The following is a 20,528-nucleotide window of genomic DNA, read 5'->3' as shown; positions in this document are numbered from 1 at the left end:
TTGTACAGTAGTTTTTGTAGTAGGTGCTTTCCAATGACATGAGACGTGTACTCAGAGTGATCAAAAGTACATTTGAAGTGCTGAACTATGATGATGGAGTTAGATGTAGAGTTCTTGGATGTGAATGGTGGATGGTTGTGTGACTGCTTAGCTGTATCCAATGAGGGAATGGTATAGAGAGTGGTGGTCAGTCATAATGTAGAATGCAATAATGTCGAAAAACAATAATGTCGGATTTTTTCTACGTTTTTTAGAATTTTTTCGAAAAAAATAAATATATATATATATAATTAAAATGTGTTGAGTATGAGGGGTGAGAGGGTGGTGGGGTGGTGGGGGGGTGGGGGGGTCACCGGGGGTTGTTGGGTGAGGGGGGTTGGGGGGACCCCCCCTAGTAAATCATACTCTTCTTGTTTATTTATTTATTGATAGTGCTAATTGACATTTTTTTTTCGACATTTTTTTTCTAAAAATTGACTCTTTTCATTATATGTATAGGTTTTCGACATTATTGTTTTCTATATTTTTTTTTCTACATTTTTGTAAGTCGACATTTTTTTTCTGCATTATGACTATAAACCATAGAGAGTGAAGTGGAAAGGGAAGAAGGGCTGCCTAAGAGTTACCAGCTGCGAGGATACCAACGCTGTCTGTGGACAGGGTGTGCCACATCCAGGGTTTTTCAGCAAATCCAGCTTGGAAAGGGGACTGTAGGGATTAGCCAATCAGGTGTTGAGGTTGTTCATTTGTGTTGAAAGAGGCTTTGTGTAGTGAAGATGGCAGAGGTGGAGAAAGTCAGGGTGTTGGTGGTTGGAGATATGTTTGTGCATGGTTTGGAGCAGTATGCTCAATGCAGGAATGTGGCAAACAATTTTGATGTTAAAGGAGTGGAGGTGATGTGGAGCACTGTGCCTGATTTCAATGTGCAGGGAATTGTAAAAGTTTGTGAAGATATGGGCAGGATGAACAGTCCTCATGTGTTGGTTTTGCACTGCGGTGCTTTGCATTTGGGCTATGTCAGTGCCCGTACTTTAATGGCAGATTCGGAACACTTGGTTCAAGCAGTAATGAAAGTCCTTCCAAATGCCAAAGTTATTTTTTCTTGTTTAGTACCTAGGGCAATATGGGACAATAGTTCTATTTATTATCCTCAGCAAAACATTGCCAGGTGTGCAATCAACTGAGGCATGTTTGCTTCCATGCTTAGAGCGGGTATGTTATTTTGTAATAATGAGAACATTTAGTCTGGTAATGATGTTTATTTTAAAGAAGATGGCATTTCTTTATCTTCTATGGGAAATGCCATGCTGTTTTGGAACATAAGGGTTGAGTTGGAGAAGCTTATGTGAAGATTGCAGAGGTAAAATAAGAAAAAGAAAATACAAAATAAAAGGTGTCTCTCAAGCATCTGCAAAGAAAACTAAAAAAATGCCTCTTTTCAGAGCCAACCTCAAAGGGGAAATAGGGTACTCTATTTAAATTTTCATTCCCCACTCTCAGATTTTTCGTTTTGTCCACGGACGACAACACATATTACATACACGGATTTTGGGGTTGAGAGGCATGCAAATGAGAATGAGCAGAGCAAGGGATTGGTCAATAAGGTTTACTGGGTGTGTTGTATAAGGAGAGAGTTTGTCAGGAAGTATTTTTCCTGAGAGAAGAACAGATAGCTATGTCTGTGTGTTTCAGAAAACAGATTATCTGGATTTTGGGAGACTAATAGATACATTGGTTGGAAGTGCATGCAGAACGCTGCAGAGTGGCTTCACATCTTGGATTCCCTCATGTGGAAGTGCACTGGCATGGAGTGCGTGGAATAAAGTGGCTGGATTTGGTACCTCTCTGTGCTACTTTGGTGACCCAGCGTCATCCAGACATAATTATTATTGATTGTGGAGGGAACAGTTTAGGACATGTGTCTGGAATTTCTTTGCAATTTGCAATGAAAGAAGGATTTGGGAAGGTCATGGACAAGTTGGTAAATTCCCAAGTAATTTTTTCTCGTATTGCACAGAGACAAATGTGGCTTTGTTGTTATTCATTTGGTCCACACATGGAGAAAGTGAGGTGCATACGAATAATGTATGTGCTACGAAACATAATATTTTCATTGTGAAAAGAGGACATGCCAACATCTCTTAAAAAGCCACAAACAACCTTATTGACATTGCGCCTCGCTTTCTCCATTTGTGGACCAAATGAAGACGAACGCAGCCACATTTGACTCTGCACAATACGAGAACAAATTACTTGGGAATTTGGAAACATGTCCATGACCTTCCCAAGTCCTTCTTTGTTTGCAAATTGCAAAGAAATTCCAGCAGTCACTCAACCATCCACCAATCACATCCCGGAACTCTACATCTAACTCCATCATCGTAGTTCAGCACTTCAAAAGTACTTTTGATCACTCTGAGTACAAGTCTCATGTCATTAGAAAGAACCTACTACAAAGACTACTGTAAAAGTCTCCAAGATTTCTACTTGCAGCTTGAAGCATATCCACATGCATGAATACAAACTACAGGCATCCATATTTACTACACAGCACATGTACAACTCTTATAAATGCATATGAACAGGGTAACTGCCACTTAACCTGTATAACCTATAAAATTAACTTACTGTCATTTTTCCCATCTGCTATAATCAACTGTCGCTTCCAAACCTGTCTGTTATCTAAATTCTTTTTTTACACACAAAGTGTAATTTAAAATTAAAAGATGGGAGAAATAACAGTGTATTGTAAAATTACACTCAGACAGGATGAGTTCATGCATCTTTATACACTCACACAGATAGACACTATCATTAGAAAAGCTCTCAGCTGAAATAACACCACTGCCTCTACAAAACATCCTTCTGCTTTATTACCCACACCTTCACAAATGCATACATTCCATGCTTGTCTATACAGTTTCTGAAATTTACCCTATAAAATAGCAAAATAAGTATATGATTATTTCTTCTATCTCCTAACATCCAAGAACACAGCCTTAAGAAACCAAATTAGTTTCATACGCTTAGTATTGTACTCATTTGAAAAGCATGTTCAACTAACAGATTCTAAGTAAAATATACAGGCTCCACATAGGCAAAGGAAACTGCATGCACACACTATGTTCAGTTATCAAAAAACACTACTATTACAAAAACATAAAAATCAACATCAAAATTAAAAACAGTGCTATAAACACACAAAATTACTAACTTCTTTCTTTTACAATTGCAGTGAACACCACTCTCCTGAAAAGCAGCAGCATCTGAAGTGCAAACAACAACTCAGAAGAAACCTACCCATTCCATACAAAAAAGTAAGTACAATACTACCATAATGTTCTAACTGTTACTCAAACACACTGTGGAGTAGATTCATGAAATTTGTGCGCCGAAAAATGCACACAAATCCCCATTTGTTAAACAGGGATTTGCGGACAGAATGACACACACATCCACGTTTTTCTGTGCACAGATTCCATGAATCAGCCCCTTGAATGTTAGCAGAACAAAGAACTGTTTTAATTCTATATCATTGTATTTAGTATTAGTACTTCTCCTCACCACTAGCTTACTTTGTCTTGTCATCTGAACACCATTATAGTACCACACAAATACAAGAATAGCCTTCCCAACATCTTGTAGCTGGCCTTTCCACAATCACACACCATGACATACGTCCTTACCATCATACTCAGACACTCATGCACACAGCACACATACATTGGACAATAGCCCAACCCATACCTTCATTTTTTTCCAACAGACCGCAAAGAATGCATACAAAAAAGCAAGTCCGTAGGAAGCAACGCAGAAGTAGTGCAAATCAAAATAAAAGTGTCCAAAATAAGCATCCATCTCTAGCAGAATTTGTACAAAAAGTTCAAACAAAACAGCTAATACAGTCATTAAGTGAAACAAAACAAGCTTCCAGTACAGAAACTTTGCAACCTCTTTCAAAATATAAAACGAACCAGCAAGTCATTAACAAGAATTCAGCTACCCCTACTGCTAACACTGCTCCTATAAATCTTGATGTAGTGGCAAGTAATCATACCAAAAAAAGTATTTTACAAAAAATGTTCCGCCACAGAGTCTTTAAAAATCTTATAAAAACAGGAGAGAAATCATGCACAACCCTTAAAACCTACCGTATAAAATGATTCTTAGAAGTTTTCATAGACAGTGCAATCAATCCTTCTGAAAAGGAAGTGATTTATTTTAGTTTAAACCTTATGAAACCACTAACAAAACTAACTACTAAACTACAAAGAAGACTTCTCAACAAACGGAATGTCAACAAAAATAACTTTTTAAATATCTGTGGAGGTGAATGGAGTCACACCACGACCATAGGACCATATTTTAATGAAGAAGCATACAAACAAAAGCAAACAAACACAATTGCCATACATAGCAGTGGACGAGGGTATGAACAACTTAATAATAACATAATGGAACAAGAAATACTGCTTAAAAAATATCCCCAGAAAACTGAGTATTACCTCTCCATTCGACAGAACCAAAATGTCCAGTCTACAAATGGCCGTGCACGTCAATGTGTAACATTGCCAAAAACTCTTTCAAATATTTACGCCAGTTCCTCAATCAGTATGTGAAAGGCAAAGACAAATCAAAATGAAACTAATACAAAATATGGATGCCTGTCCAGTGCGCAAATAAACAGGACTACGGGGACATTCATTAACCTGAATTTCAGGACCTATTTGCAAAAGCACCTTCCATCATATCAAAATGATATCAACACATCATTCAACTATAAGAAATCTAGTCTATAAACTGTACTTTGCTAAAAGTCCTGCTTTAGCACTAGCCAATTTAAATAACAATCTTCTACATGGTACAGCCAAAGACCTACTCGAAGAAATAGAGCATATGCAGAGAACATATTTTGGAAGTGAAAGCCACTTACAAAATGCAGTAGCTTTCCAACAGACTAGCAACAATTGTACAGATGGCAACCTTCTACTACACACATACAAACATGAAATACTAAACTTTAAAAGTACATCCACTGAACTACCAAACCATGTGTGTGTGTGTTCCCGCAGAACTTTTTATAAAAGTAACACACAAACTGTAGACATAACATACAAAATAGAAGACAATGAAGATTCCAAATGGTTTGAATTAGCTCTCTACCTTATAGCAGAAAACAAATACGAAATAACTGACCCCTTAATACTTTGTAGTTACTGCTGATGCCACATCCTGCCATGCCTGGGCACCCCATTGTCTCCCCAACATCCATGGGCCCTAAAATCGCCTCAAATCCGCACACGCCGACATCCAACATTTCCAAAGTGTTCGGCGCGATGCGGGATGGAAACGAGGCTGAGACGCCTCCATGTTGCTATTCAACGTGTGTTTGTATTAATATTTAAATACAAACATCCGCCGGCAGGCGGAAGAGCCGGCGGCCATCCGAAGGCCTCTTAAGGCCTTTTCAATCTGTTTGCCCTGTTTGTGCATGGTTGCGCCTTCTTATTCCCCCAAACAACTCTCTGCTTCCAATCCCTACGTCTCATTGCCAAAAAGTAAGAATCAATACTATCCTCTGAAACTTCGTCATGATCCACAGTCAACAGGATATTTCTGTAAGTAATTGCATGTCTTGCACTACAAATACGTCGCCCATTGTCTGGTGATGTCTGATTGACCTGGTGCCCTCGCATACGCCTTTATGGTCTGCCCTCTGATTCTGTCATAAAGCTCTCTGTATGCTGCTTACTCTGTATGTTAGTTTACCTAGACACGCTACCCCCACCCCATATTGTGTTCAGACTGCCATGCCCTAATCTATCTGGCCCTATGCCAACGTTGCAGCCCACGGCCTCAACTGAATTAATGGAGCTAAACGAGCCTGTTGCTGCCCACAGCTCCCTGTAAACCTCCGATCATTTCGCACTAGCCTGCTGTTGCCATTGTACCTCAGCAACCTCAGTATTCAAGCAGTATCTTTCTGTACCCAAAGGCACCTGCAACCACCTGGATTTACCACCTCTATCTACATAGTCCACTTGTGCCCTACCATTTGATTTTGGCATTTAGCCCATATGTGCATTATGCTTGAATTTTGCATCTAGCCCATTTGTGCCTTATACTTGATATTTGCATCTAGCCCATATGTGCCACATACTTGATTTATGCATTTAGCCCATTTGTGCCTTACACTTGATTTTTGTATTTAGCCCATCTGTGCCTTATACTTGATTCTTGCATTTAGCCCATTTGTGCCCTACCATTTGATTCTGTCATCTAGCCCATTTGTGCCTTATACTTGATATTTGCATCTAGCCCATTTGCGCCTTATAATTGATTTGTTGCATGTTGCCCATTTGTGCCCTACCATTTGATTCTGTCATCTAGCCCATTTGTGCCTTATACTTGATTTTTTCATTTAGCCCATTTGTGCCTTATAATTCATATTTGCATTTAGCCCATTTGTGCCTTATACTTGATATTTGCATCTAGCCCATTTGCGCCTTATAATTGATTTGTTGCATGTTGCCCATTTGTGCCCTACCATTTGATTCTGTCATCTAGCCCATTTGTGCCTTATACTTGATTTTTGCATTTTGCCCATTTGTGCCCTACTATTTGATTTCATCATCTACCCTACACATGCATGTGCATCCAAGCACATGCTTATATGCCCTACAACCCTTTCCAATACACCATGAGCATCTTAACACTTTGCCTATGGTCCATCACCCACCTACTGCTCCTATCCTGCCCTACCTCACTTCCAAAACTGTCCAACAAAACGCCACCCATACAGCCACCTTCCACTGCACCACAATGGAGAAAATCGATCTCACCAATGGACCCAGGACTGAATCCACCAGCGACCCACTAAGATTACCATGTTGTCCGCCTACCAGAAACTCCAGACTGAGAGCCAGACTCACAAGACTACATGAGCCACTACTCCATCCCTCCCTGTCACCAACAAAAGAACCATCAAACAACATACCAGTACTAATCGTACAACTAGGTCATCGCCAACCTCCTCTATCAAAACTAATCAAACTAAAACCACCACTGCAGCCCCTCCACTCAAAGGTGGATTAATAAACACCAGATCCCTAACAGCGCATGCAACCGACATCTGGAACTTATACTGGCTAATGAGTTGGACTTCCTCGACATTACAGAGACCTGGTTGCATGAGGCAGCGGGACCCCTACTATCTCTAGCAATCCCAGATGGCTACACCATCCTGAGACAAGATAGAAATAACATGCAAGGTGATGGCGTTGCCTTCATTGCCAAAATCAGCCTCAACATGAGAACTACCCCTATTCCTTACTTAAACTCCTGCGAAGTATGCACTATCAAACTCCCACTTCACAACCCCCAGACCCTCACTATCCACCTCATCTATAGGCCCCCCGGTACCGTGGATACTTTTGAAGAAGACATTAAGGGGGTAATTCATAGAATTCAGCGCACAAGTGGCGCACGCGGCTGGCGCACAGTGTGCACGTGCGAATCCCTGCGCCAGCCGCGTGCGCTAAAATCCATTTCCGCGCACAGCGTATTCATGGATTCCAGCCACCAAAACCAGCCGTGGCGCACAGTGGCGCAGCGACCCTGCCATCAATATACCCAATCCAGCGCAAAGGGCTGCGCTAACCCTGTACCAGCACAGCAAGCGGGCTACGTGTATCATAGGGGTGCGCGGGAAGTACCTCACGCGATTGGCCCCGTGCAGGCAGGGTATGCATATTTCAGGGGTGCGTGGGAAGTTCCACACGCGATTACATCATGGTACGCGTATTTCAGGGGTACGTGGGAAGTTCCACACGCAATTCCATCAGGGTACGTGTATCTCGGGGCGCGGGGGAAGTTTCACACGCGAAATCAGCAGGGTACGTGTATTCCAGGGGTGCGCGGGAAGTTCCACACGCGATTCCATCAGGGTACGTGTATTTCAGGGGTGCGCGGGAAGTTCCACACGCGATTCCATCAGGGTACGTGTATTACAGGGGTGCGCGGGAAGTTCCACACGCGATTGGGCCCTTGCGAGCAGGGTAGGCGTATTTCAGGGGTGCGCGGGAAGTTCCACACGTGTTTTCATCATGGTACGTGTATTTCAGGGGTGCCCGGGAATTTCCACACGCGATTTCATCATGGTACGTGTATTTCAGGGGTGCGCGGGAATTTCCACACGCGATTGGGCCCTTGCGAGCAGGGTACGCATATTTCAGGGGTGCGCGGGAAGTTCCACACGCGATTCCATCAGGGTACGTGTATTACAGGGGTGCGCGGGAAGTTCCACACGCGATTGGGCCCCTGCGAGCAGGGTACGCGTATTTCAGGGGTGCACGGGAATTTCCACACGCGATTTCATCATGGTACGTGTATTTCAGGGGTGCGCGGGAAGTTCCACACGCGATTCCATCAGGGTACGTGTATTACAGGGGTGCGCGGGAAGTTCCACACGCGATTGGGCCCTTGCGAGCAGGGTACGCGTATTTCAGGGGTGTGCGGGAAGTTCCACACGCGATTTCATCATGGTACGTGTATTTCAGGGGTGCGCGGGAATTTCCACACGCGATTGGGCCCGTGCGAGCAGGGTACGCGTATTCCAGGGGTGCGCGGGAAGTTCCACATGCGATTTCATCATGGTACGTGTATTTCAGGGGTGCGCGGGAAGTTCCACACGCGATTCCATCAGGGTACGTGTATTACAGGGGTGCGCGGGAAGTTCCACACGCGATTGGGCCCTTGCGAGCAGGGTACGCATATTTCAGGGGTGCGCGGGAAGTTCCACACGCGATTCCATCAGGGTACGTGTATTTCGGGCGCGGGGGAAGTTTCACACGTGAAATCAGCAGGGTACGTGTATTCCAGTGGTGCGCGGGAAGTTCCACACGCGATTCCATCAGGATACGTGTATTACAGGGGTGCGCAGGAAGTTCCACACGCGATTTCATCATGGTACGTGTATTTCAGGGGTGCGCGGGAATTTCCACACGCGATTGGGCCCTTGCGAGCAGGGTACGCATATTTCAGGGGTGCGCGGGAAGTTCCACACGCGATTTCATCAGGGTACGTGTATTACAGGGGTGCACGGGGAGCACCACACGTGAATTGCACGTGTGGGTCCTCCCAGGTGTTCCCTCTACACCCTCCACGGCCCCTGCAGGTGGCTCACACCACAGGGGCCTACCCTGCACATGTCCTGCAGGCACCCCATCCACCATGGCCATGCCCCCCAGCCAACCCACATGTCAACTTGCACTACTGCCCACCAACGCATGTCCCCCTGCACCCCCAGCCAACAGGGGCAGCCTCCACCAGGCCCCCACCCATGTCTCCCAGCACCCACACCCCCCAGCAGTGCAGGGGCACCCATCACCAGGCCCCCACCCATGTCTCCCACCACCCCACCCCCCAGCCACCAGGGGCAGCCTCCACCTGGCCCCCACCCATGTCTCCCAGCACCCCCACCCCGCAGCACTGTGGGGCACCTGCCAGCAGGCCCCCACCCATGTCCCATCCATGCCCCCCTGCACCTGGGTCCCACCAATCCCCAATCATGTCCGTAATGGCCATCCTCCCCTGCCAAAAGGCCCAACCAACTATCACATCCACCCACATATCAAAGGCAATGACATGTTACACACCCAATGTAAATAATGCAAATGAACACATGTCTGTCATACACAATGGCTGCAAGTGAATGTTAAGACACCCAACATGACATGAATGAAAGCAATGAGATGATACGACACATTGAAGGATGAAAATAAAAATGTATTTAAAATCAATTTGAATGGAAATGAAATGAGAAAAACCACAAAGCAAAACAACCAAAAGAAGAAGAATGTCCATGAAAAAAATCAAAAACACACAGCACAATCCAAAAAAATGGGGTCCAAAGTCACAGTCAGAAAAGTAATCCAAGTGTAAATGATAAAAAAAAACCATTGCTCCATGGCGATGAAAAAAATCCAAAAAATAGACAAATCCATTGAAGAACTATTTACAAGATAATCCCGGGTCCATGAGCCCAACCAAATGAAACCTAACTATGAAAACTAACTAAAAACTGAACTACATACAAAAATATGGCGCATTGTCCAATCGCAACCAAATAAAAAAAATAAATAAAGGAAACCTAACACTAACTATATAACTAGCAGTAGTTTGTTTGTGCCTACACCTCTTTGCGCCAAATTTCTGATGTAAATGAATAAAAGTACGTAGTCAAGTTTTGGCAGAATACATGGAGAATAGAGAAGAAGAAGCAAACAAACTTTTCTCTGCCAAAGGGAATAACACCCATGCTTTCACTTCAAGTTTTCCGAATCCATATGGGCAGAACATATATCAAATAAATTAAGAAAATCTACTTGAAGAAACTTGACTACGTACTTTTATTCATTTACATCAGAAATTTGGCGCAAAGAGGTGTAGGCACAAACAAACTACTGCTTACTTTACAAACGGAGCTGAGGGACTCTATGTCTCCGTGTTGACCCACATCCTTGCGACACAAGAATAAAATAATAAAATAAGAAAACCATTGCCAACTTTAATAGCACTAACATACGGGTCGCGAGAGTACACCTTATGATATCCCCACTCAAGAAGTTCCTCACTCAGTAGATTGTTACTAGGGGATACAGTACCACGCAGACCAATTTGGGAAAACGAATTCCAAAAATGGCAGAATACATGGAGAATAGAGAAGAAGAAGCAAACAAACTTTTCTCTGCCAAAGGGAATAACACCCATGCTTTCACTTCAAGTTTTCCGAATCCATATGGGCAGAACATATATCAAATAAATTAAGAAAATCTACTTGAAGAAACTTGACTACGTACTTTTATTCATTTACATCAGAAATTTGGCGCAAAGAGGTGTAGGCACAAACAAACTACTGCTTACTTTACAAACGGAGCTGAGGGACTCTATGTCTCCGTGTTGACCCACATCCTTGCGACACAAGAATAAAATAATAAAATAAGAAAACCATTGCCAACTTTAATAGCACTAACATACGGGTCGCGAGAGTACACCTTATGATATCCCCACTCAAGAAGTTCCTCACTCAGTAGATAACTATATAACTATATACAAAGGCGGCGGGCAAGTCCAGCGGCTCACTCCGTGGTGTTCCGGGCCAGGGCATCATCGAACTCCTGTTCGATGTCCCGGAGGGGCGGTCCTGTTCCATGGCCCCGAGGGTCCGCAGGGACGACGCCGTCTCCTCCTCATACCCCCTGCGGATTGCCTCGAGGCACTCGGCCCGCCTTAGGGCCCTCCGCATGGAGTTCTCCGCCCTGACTATTGTGAGCCGCGCCTCTTCCGCTCGCCGCTGCTCTGCACCTATCTGCTGGCCCAACCGCTGCCACACGGAAGACACTTCCTGTCCTGGGTCCTCCTGCCCTCCGGCCGATGCCTGCCTCTCCGATGTTGATGGCCCCGAGCCATGATGCCTCCCACGTTGACTCCGCTGCTGCCTCCGACGACACTGTCTCTGCCAGCACAACGGCATCCAGGCTGATGGAATCCACCGACGCCGTCGTGCACGTGCCCTGCCTGATGATGCCGGCACATCCTCCATCTGCTGGGGTACAGTTGCTGTGGTGTCCACCCCTGCTGGACCTCTGACTCCCGACTGTGGCAGGGATGGGATCCCCACCGAGCTGGCTGCATTGGTCAGGGCAGGTCCACAGGGGGCCCTGGTGGCATCTGGGCCGGAAGACGGCAAGGAGAACGACTGGCGTATAGTCTCCACAGAGGAGGAGAGGGCCGCCAGATTGGCCGACACATGCCGGAAACCCCCGAACATGGACGATCCCAATTGGGCCACGTCGGCATGGTGCTCTTTGTGATGACGTGCATGCTCCTCCTGGGAAGCACGCACGGCATCACGAATCACAGCCGTGCGCATCGCGACCCCAATCAGGACCTTCTCCATACGGCCAGGGGTCCCCTCGTCCGCAGGTGGAGGGGAGTCAGATGACATGGACATCCCCTCTACCTGCGGATGGGCCTGGGACGGGGCATCCCTGCTGTTGCATGGTGGTGCACCCACAGGGTCAGGGACAGCGACATGCACAGGCCACTCCACGGTGACCTGTGCTGCCTCCTGCCCCTGCCCCTGGACTGCACCACTTGCACCAGCAGGGATGCCCCCAACAGGCCCCATGTGCGCCTCAGTGGCGGTCTCCTCCTCCTCTGTGGAAACCACTAACCTGGATGGCTCCTCACCGTCTTCCGCCGTAGCAGGCCCCTGTGGGGGCTCACCCACCCCTTCTGCTGCAGCCGTGGGGGCATCCCCGCCGCCTTGTTCCACAGCGCCGTCTCCGCCCTCTTCTTCACTAGCCGCTGCGTAGAGGGAGACATAGAACACAAGCATCAGGGTACTGTACAATGGTCCCCTAGACAAGAAGCAATAGCAGATGAGTGCCACTGTCAAAGTACACTTCCATCATGTCCCTCCACGACACATGTGTCAGTCCAGGCAAAACACACATAGTGACAGTCATGGTGCATGCCATGGACATTTCCATACATGTCCAATGGACTCTCGAAATATACAATGTAATGGAACTCACATGCATCATGGGTCATGCCTATCACATGCACACACTTCACCTCAGTCACATCCATCTGGCCCCGTACACCCCAATCACAGTGGATACAAGGATGACTAGGCTGCATCAGTGAATCTGTCACAGACATGTGTCATGCATCCATGGCATTCACAAGTCACAGACACGCAGGTCAGGCACACAGACATGTATACCATATATATACCTGGAATCAGCACCCATCCCTCACCCCCACCCATGTCCAGGAACAGAGACTGCCATGCTCTCATGTGTACAATCTGCATAGGGCTCCCCATGTCGCATTTAAACACATGCAACAACCGTGCGGTTCACACATTACTGGTCGCACATGCATTACCATGATGTCCCTGCACACATACATGCGTACATGGCCTATGTCACACATACAGGCAAGTATCAGACAACCAGCACACTGCAACATGCCCTGTCTCACAGAGCAATGCTTGGCCACTTACCGCTCAACTCCAGACGGGTCTCCCTCTCAAGGACCTGGGCGTGGAGCGCTGGGTGTACGCGTTCCAGGACCCTCATCTGGATGGAACTCATGCGGCCCGGCCCCCCTCCACGAGGCGCCGGGCTTTTATGAGGGTCCTGGACCTCAAGTCCTCCCAGCGCTTCTTGACCTTCTGGATGGTGCGGGTTGCCACCCCCTCCGCCTTGATGGCAACCACACAGTCAGCCCAGATCCTCTCCCGTCCTTCCTTGTTGGCGCGGGACGATCCGAAGAGGGCATCATACTGCCCCAGGACTTGCTCCACCAGGACACCAACTTCGGTGGCAGTGAAGCTGGTGCCCCTCTGCCCCTCTGGCTGGGGGTTGCCACTGGTGCCAGATGTGGATGTGCCTGACATGGCAACCCGAGGGGCAGGAGTGGGTGGGCAACTGGGTACTGGGGCTGGGCTGTGGAGCGATGTTATCCGAGTCGGGAGTCTTCTGTTCCAGCAGGGGTGGACACAGCAACTGGACCCCTGCAGATGGCTGATGTGCAGGCACCAAATGGCAGGGCACGGTGGCAGCAGGCAGGCAGGCAGCAGCAGATGGCACGTGGGAGGCTGCTCGGGGCACTGGGGGGCAGTGATTCGGCCTTCTGGGCAGGAGCGTGGTCTTCCGTGTGTTTTCGCGTGGCCAGCTTGATATGGAGTGATTTGGCACGTGAAAATCCTGCACGTCAGCGTGAAAATCGAGGAAAGGCCCTTAGCGCGTAAGCACGTGAGCACGCGTACGCGGTTTCATTGGACCAAAGGCCCTTACAGCGTAAGCGCGTCTGTGACGTTTTGCGCATGGGCGTTGCCCTGGCAGGGCTTGGAGATCCCGCGTGCCTTTACACTGTTCTGTATGTGCTTTTCGTGTGGTGCGTGTGTTTTCCATCCGTTGGGGTTCACAGTGGGTGTTGGCTACGCATTCTTCTACACGCAAGGCAGACGGTGAGTGGTACCCCGCTCACCCAGGCCCGATCGCGTGAAATACACGCAGCCCGCTCCCCCGCTCCCCCAGGCCTGATCGCGAACCCCTGATATACACGTAGCCCGCTCCCCCAGGCCCGATCGCGTGAAAATGTTCACGCGAACCCCTGAAATACACGTAGCCCGCTCCCCCAGGCCCGATCGCGTGAAAATGTTCACGCAAACCCCTGAAATACACGTAGCCCGCTCCCCCAGGCCCGATCGCGTGAACAACTTCACGCGAACCCCTGATATACACGTGCCCCGCTCGCACAGGCCCAATTGCTGTATGTTGCCACTTTTGTAATGCGCAGGGACGCTACCGCCTGCCTTTGTGTGGCGGACGTGTTTCGGCTTGTGCGTGTCTTTGGCTGTGCGTGGCTTTGCCCTATTCGATTCCATGAATACGTGTGGTTCGAGTGTGTTTGGGAGTTCCGTCTGCTTCCCTGCAGTACATCCCCAGTTACGCCCTTATTTTCGCGCGTTGTTCCCCATTCCGCGCGTTACGCCCCGTGTCCCGCCCACTTTCTGGTGTATGTGCCGAGGTTGTGCGATTTCACTGTGCGCGTCGCGCACGCATTTCGGGATGCTGCAGTGACTTGTGCGCCATGCACGGTTTGGCGCACATCTCGGGGTGTACACGCACAGGGACTTCCATGAATCGCACGCATGCGCGTGCGCCTGTTTTTTTCCGCTTGCGCCTGCTTGCGCCTGCTTGCGCCTGCTTGCGCGAAGATTTTCAGCGCACGTTTGTTCCATGAATCGGCCCCTAACTGTCTACTATCTACTAATCGTAAAATCTCCACTCATCATTTGATTCTTGGAGACTTTAATTTAGGTTATAATGACCCTTCAGACAAACAGGCCATCAATGTGTCCAATATCCTCACTGAATTAGGACTTACTCAAAAATGTTATGGCATCCACCCATAATAAAGGGAGAACCCTTGACTGGTTGGCGGAATATAACTGCTCCGCGGCCATTACGTCCATCTCCCCACAAATATGGATAGACCACCGTTTGATAACCTATGACTTGTTTACCACTAGGCCAATTCCTACAGCCAATATGGCACTGTCATGCTCTACCAGGAACAAAAAAAACATTACTAAGGACAAAGTTATTTCTGCCATTCCACCCGCCCTAAACCAACTTAATGAACACCTATACCCAATGACGCTCGTACATGAATATAACAAAATCATACAAATCACCTTTGACAACGTCACCCCTCTAAAATGTAGACCAAGTAAACCTAAAGCACACCTTAACAAATGGTTCACCCCCGAGCTGAAAGATCTCTGTCAACTCAAAAGAAATTGCGAATCCACTTGGAAACTTACCCCATCAGATGACCATAAAAACAAACTCATAGAAATCTCCTCACAATACAAGAAGGACATTATCTTGGCCAAACGCAACTCATATAACAAACGGATCTCCTCAGCCAAATCAAATATGAGGGAGCTGTTTTCTATCTTAAAGGAACTACAGTCGCCTACTCCCAACCCATATATATGCATAAAAGACAAAGCCTGGTGTACAGAGAGACAACAAGCTCTAGCCAACAAAGATGCCATGCTCCAAAAAAAATAGCGGTCAAGAAAGCAGCCCTTAACCAACCACGTATAACCAACACCAACCCTCCCCCTAGGGAACAAAACATTACCACCCAATATAGATTTGCAAAAAAATACATCCGAGAAGTGGAAAAAGTCATCCTCTCTCTCAAGCCCTCCAACGGCCAAGGTGACTTGTGCCCTGCACAACTTATAAAAGATGCACCGAGAGAAATCTCTCCCTTCATAACCAAACTTGTAAATGCCTCCTTCACCTCAGGCATTGTGCTGTCCAACTTGAAACAATCCTGGGTACTGCCACTGCTAACAAAACAATCCTTGGAGCCCCTCATTCCTACCAACTACTGCCCCATCACAACAGTCCCCTTTCCATTAAAAATGTTAGACAAGATCACTTATACACAAATCCAACAATTCCTAGAATATCACAAGCTCTTAGGTGTAAGAAAGTTTGTATTCCGTCCACAACATGGAATCGAGACCGCTCTCATTGATCTGAAAGCTCAAATTGATGAGCTAAGAGACAAAGGTCAATAAGCCCTTCTATTCCAGGATCTCTCGGGCGCATTCAACCGTGTAGACCACAAAGTCCTTTGCAACCACCTCAATTCCGCGGCACACTTCTCCAAAGAAGCCATAACCCGGGTTGAATCCTTCCTCAGCAAAAGGACCATGCGGGTGTTCTCCCCCACAGATGCAGCAGACCCAATCCCCATCTCATGCGGTGTGCCCGAGGGATCCTTTGTATCTCCAACACCCACAGGGTCAGGGACAGCGACATGCACAGGCCCCTCCACGGTGACCTGTGCTGCCTCCTGCCCCTGCCCCTGGACTGCACCACTTGCACCAGCAGGGATGCCCCCACCAGGCCCCATGTGCGCCTCAGTGGCGGCCTCCTCCTCCTCTGTGGAAACCACTAACCTGGATGGCTCCTCACCGTCTTCCGCCGTAGCAGGCCCCTGTGGGGGCTCACCCACCCCTTCTGCTGCAGCTGTGGGGGCATCCCCGCCGCCTTGCTCCACAGCGCCGTCTCCGCCCTCTTCTTCACTAGCCGCTGCGTAGAGGGAGACATAGAACACAAGCATCAGGGTACTGTACAATGGTCCCCTAGACAGGAAGCAATAGCAGATGAGTGCCACTGTCAAAGTACACTTCCATCATGTCCCTCCACGACACATGTGTCAGTCCAGGCAAAACACACGCAGTGACAGTCATGGTGCATGCCATGGACATTTCCATACATGTCAAATGGACTCTCAAAATATACAATGTAATGAAACTCACATGCATCATGGGTCATGCCTATCACATGCACACACTTCACCTCAGTCACATCCATCTGGCCCCGTACACCCCAATCACAGTGGATACAAGAATGACTAGGCTGCATCAGTGAATCTGTACATTGTCACAGACATGTGTCATGCATCCATGGCATTCACAAGTCACAGACATGCAGGTCAGGCACACAGACATGGATACCATATATGTACCTGGCATCAGCACCCATCCCTCACCCCCACCCATGTCCAGGAACAGAGACTGCCATGCTCTCATGTGTACAATCTGCATAGGGCTCCCCATGTCGCTTTTAAACACATGCAACAACCTTGCGGTTCACACATTACTGGTCGCACATGCATTACCATGATGTCCCTGCACACATACATGCGTACATGGCCTATGTCACACATACAGCAAAGTATCAGACAACCAGCACACTGCAACATGCCCTGTATCACAGAGCAATGCTTGGCCACTTACCGCTCAACTCCAGACGGGTCTCCCTCTCAAGGACCTGGGCGTGGAGCTCTGGGTGTACGCGTTCCAGGACCCTCATCTGGATGGAACTCATGCGGCCCGGCCCCCCTCCACGAGGCGCCGGGCTTTTATGAGGGTCCTGGACCTCAAGTCCTCCCAGCGCTTCTTGACCTTCTGGATGGTGCGGGTTGCCACCCCCTCCGCGTTGATGGCAACCACACAGTCGGCCCAGATCCTCTCCCGTCCTTCCTTGTTGGCGCGGGACGATCCGAAGAGGGCATCATACTGCCCCAGGACTTGCTCCACCAGGACACCAACTTCGGTGGCAGTGAAGCTGGTGCCCCTCTGCCCCTCTGGCCGGGGGTTGCCACTGGTACCAGATGTGGATGTGCCCGACATGGCAACCCGAGGGGCAGGAGTGGGTGGGCAACTCGGTCCTAGGGCTGGGCTGTGGAGCGATGTTATCCGAGTCGGGAGTCTTCTGTTCCAGCAGGGGTGGACACAGCAACTGGACCCCTGCAGATGGCTGATGTGCAGGCACCAAATGGCAGGGCACGGTGGCAGCAGGCAGGCAGGCAGGCAGCAGCAGATGGCACGTGGGAGGCTGCTGGGGGCTCTGGGGGGCAGTGATTCGGCCTTCTGGGCAGGAGCGTGGTCTTCCGTGTGTTTTCGCGTGGCCAGCTTGATACGGAGTGATTTGGCACGTGAAAATCCTGCATGTCAGCGTGAAAATCGAGGAAAGGCCCTTAGCGCGTAAGCGCATCAGCACGCGTACGCGATTTCATTGGACCAAAGGCCCTTACAGCGTAAGCGCGTCTGTGACGTTTTGCGCATGGGCGTTGCCCTGACAGGGCTTGGAGATCCCGCGTGCCTTTACACTGTTCTGTACGTGCTTTTCGTGTGGTGCGTGTGTTTTCCATCCGTTGGGGTTCACACGCTATTACTTCACAGTGGGTGTTGGCTACGCATTCTTCTACACGCAAGGCAGACGGTGAGTGGTACCCCGCTCCCCCAGGCCCGATCGCGTGAAATACACGTAGCCCGCTCCCCCGCTCCCCCAGGCCCGATCAACCCCTGAAATACACGTAGCCCGCTCCCCCAGGCCCGATCGCGTGAAAAAGTTCACGCGAACCCCTGAAATACACGTAGCCCGCTCCCCCAGGCCCGATCGCGTGAAAAAGTTCACGCGAACCCCTGAAATACACGTAGCCCGCTCCCCCAGGCCCGATCGCGTGAACAACTTCACGCGAACCCCCGATATACACGTGCCCCGCTCGCACAGGCCCAATTGCTGTATGTTGCCACTTTTGTAATGCGCAGGGACGCTACCGCCTGCCTTCGTGTGGCGGACGTGTTTCGGCTTGTGCGTGTCTTTGGCTGTGCGTGGCTTTGCCCTATTCGATTCCATGAATACATGTGGTTCGAGTGCGTGTGGGCGTTCCGTCTGCTTCCCTGCAGTACATCCCCAGTTACGCCCTTATTTTCGCGCGTTGTTCCCCATTCCGCGCGTTACGCCCCGTGTCCCGCCCACTTTCTGGTGTATGCGCCGAGGTTGTGCGCTTTCACTGTGCGCGTCGCGCACGCCTTTCGGGATGCTGCAGTGACTTGTGCGCCATGCACGGTTTGGCGCACATCCCGGGGTGTACACGCACAGGGACTTCCATGAATCGCACGCGTGCGCGTGCGCCTGTTTTTTTCCGCTTGCGCCTGCTTGCGCCTGCTTGCACAAAGATTTTCAGCGCACGTTTGTTCCATGAATCGGCCCCTAACTGTCTACTATCTACTAATCGTAAAATCTCCACTCAACATTTGATTCTTGGAGACTTTAATTTAGGTTATAATGACCCTTCAGACAAACAGGACATCAATGTGTCCAATATCCTCACTGAATTAGGACTTACTCAAAAATGTTATGGCATCCACCCATAATAAAGGGAGAACCATGACTGGTTGGCGGAATATAACTGCTCCGCGGCCATTACGTCCATCTCCCCACAAATATGGATAGACCACCGTTTGATAACCTATGACTTATTTACCACTAGGCCAATTCCTACAGCCAATATGGCACTGTCATGCTCTACCAGGAACTAAAAAAACATTACTAAGGACAAAGTTATTTCTGCCATTCCACCCGCCCTAAACAAACTTAATGAACACCTATACCCAACGATGCTCGTACATGAATATAACAAAATCATACAAATCACCTTTGACAACGTCACCCCTCTAAAATGTAGACCAAGTAAACCTAAAGCACACCTTAACAAATTGTTCACCCCCGAGCTGAAAGATCTCTGTCAACTCAAAAGAAATTGCGAATCCACTTGGAAACTTACCCCATCAGATGACCATAAAAACAAACTCATAGAAATCTCCTCACAATACAAGAAGGACATTATCTTGGCCAAACGCAACTCATATAACAAACGGATCTCCTCAGCCAAATCAAATATGAGGGAGCTGTTTGCTATCTTAAAGGAACTAGATTCGCCTACTCCCAACCCATATATATGAATAAAAGACAAAGCCTGGTGTACAGAGAGACAACAAGCTCTAGCCAACAAAGATGCCATGCTCCAAAAAAAAATAGCTGTCCAGAAAGCAGCCCTTAACCAACCACGTATAACCAACACCAACCCTCCCCCTAGGGAACAAAACATTACCACCCAATATAGATTTGCAAAAAATACATCCGAGAAGTGGAAAAAGTCATCCTCTATCTCAAGCCCTCCAACGGCCAAGGTGACTTGTGCCCTGCACAACTTATAAAAGATGCACCGAGAGAAATCTCTCCCTTCATAACCAAACTTGTAAATGCCTCCTTCACCTCAGGCATTGTGCTGTCCAACTTGAAACAATCCTGGGTACTGCCACTGCTAACAAAACAATCCTTGGAGCCATTCATTCCTACCAACTACTGCCCCATCACAACAGTCCCCTTTCTATTAAAAATGTTAGACAAGATCACTTATACACAAATCCAACAATTCCTAGAATATCACAAGCTCTTAGGTGTAAGAAAGTTTGTATTCCGTCCACAACATGGAATCAAGACCGCTCTCATTGATCTGAAAGCTCAAATTGATGAGCTAAGAGCCAAAGGTCAATAAGCCCTTCTCCTATT

The sequence above is a fragment of the Ambystoma mexicanum genome, chromosome 9 (genome assembly GCF_040938575.1).
Source record: "Ambystoma mexicanum isolate Mex_15411 chromosome 9, UKY_AmexF1_1, whole genome shotgun sequence".
In the NCBI taxonomy this organism is placed as follows: Eukaryota; Metazoa; Chordata; class Amphibia; order Caudata; family Ambystomatidae; genus Ambystoma; species Ambystoma mexicanum.
The sequence above is the reverse complement of the archived record's forward strand: the minus strand, read 5'-3'. Positions refer to the sequence as shown.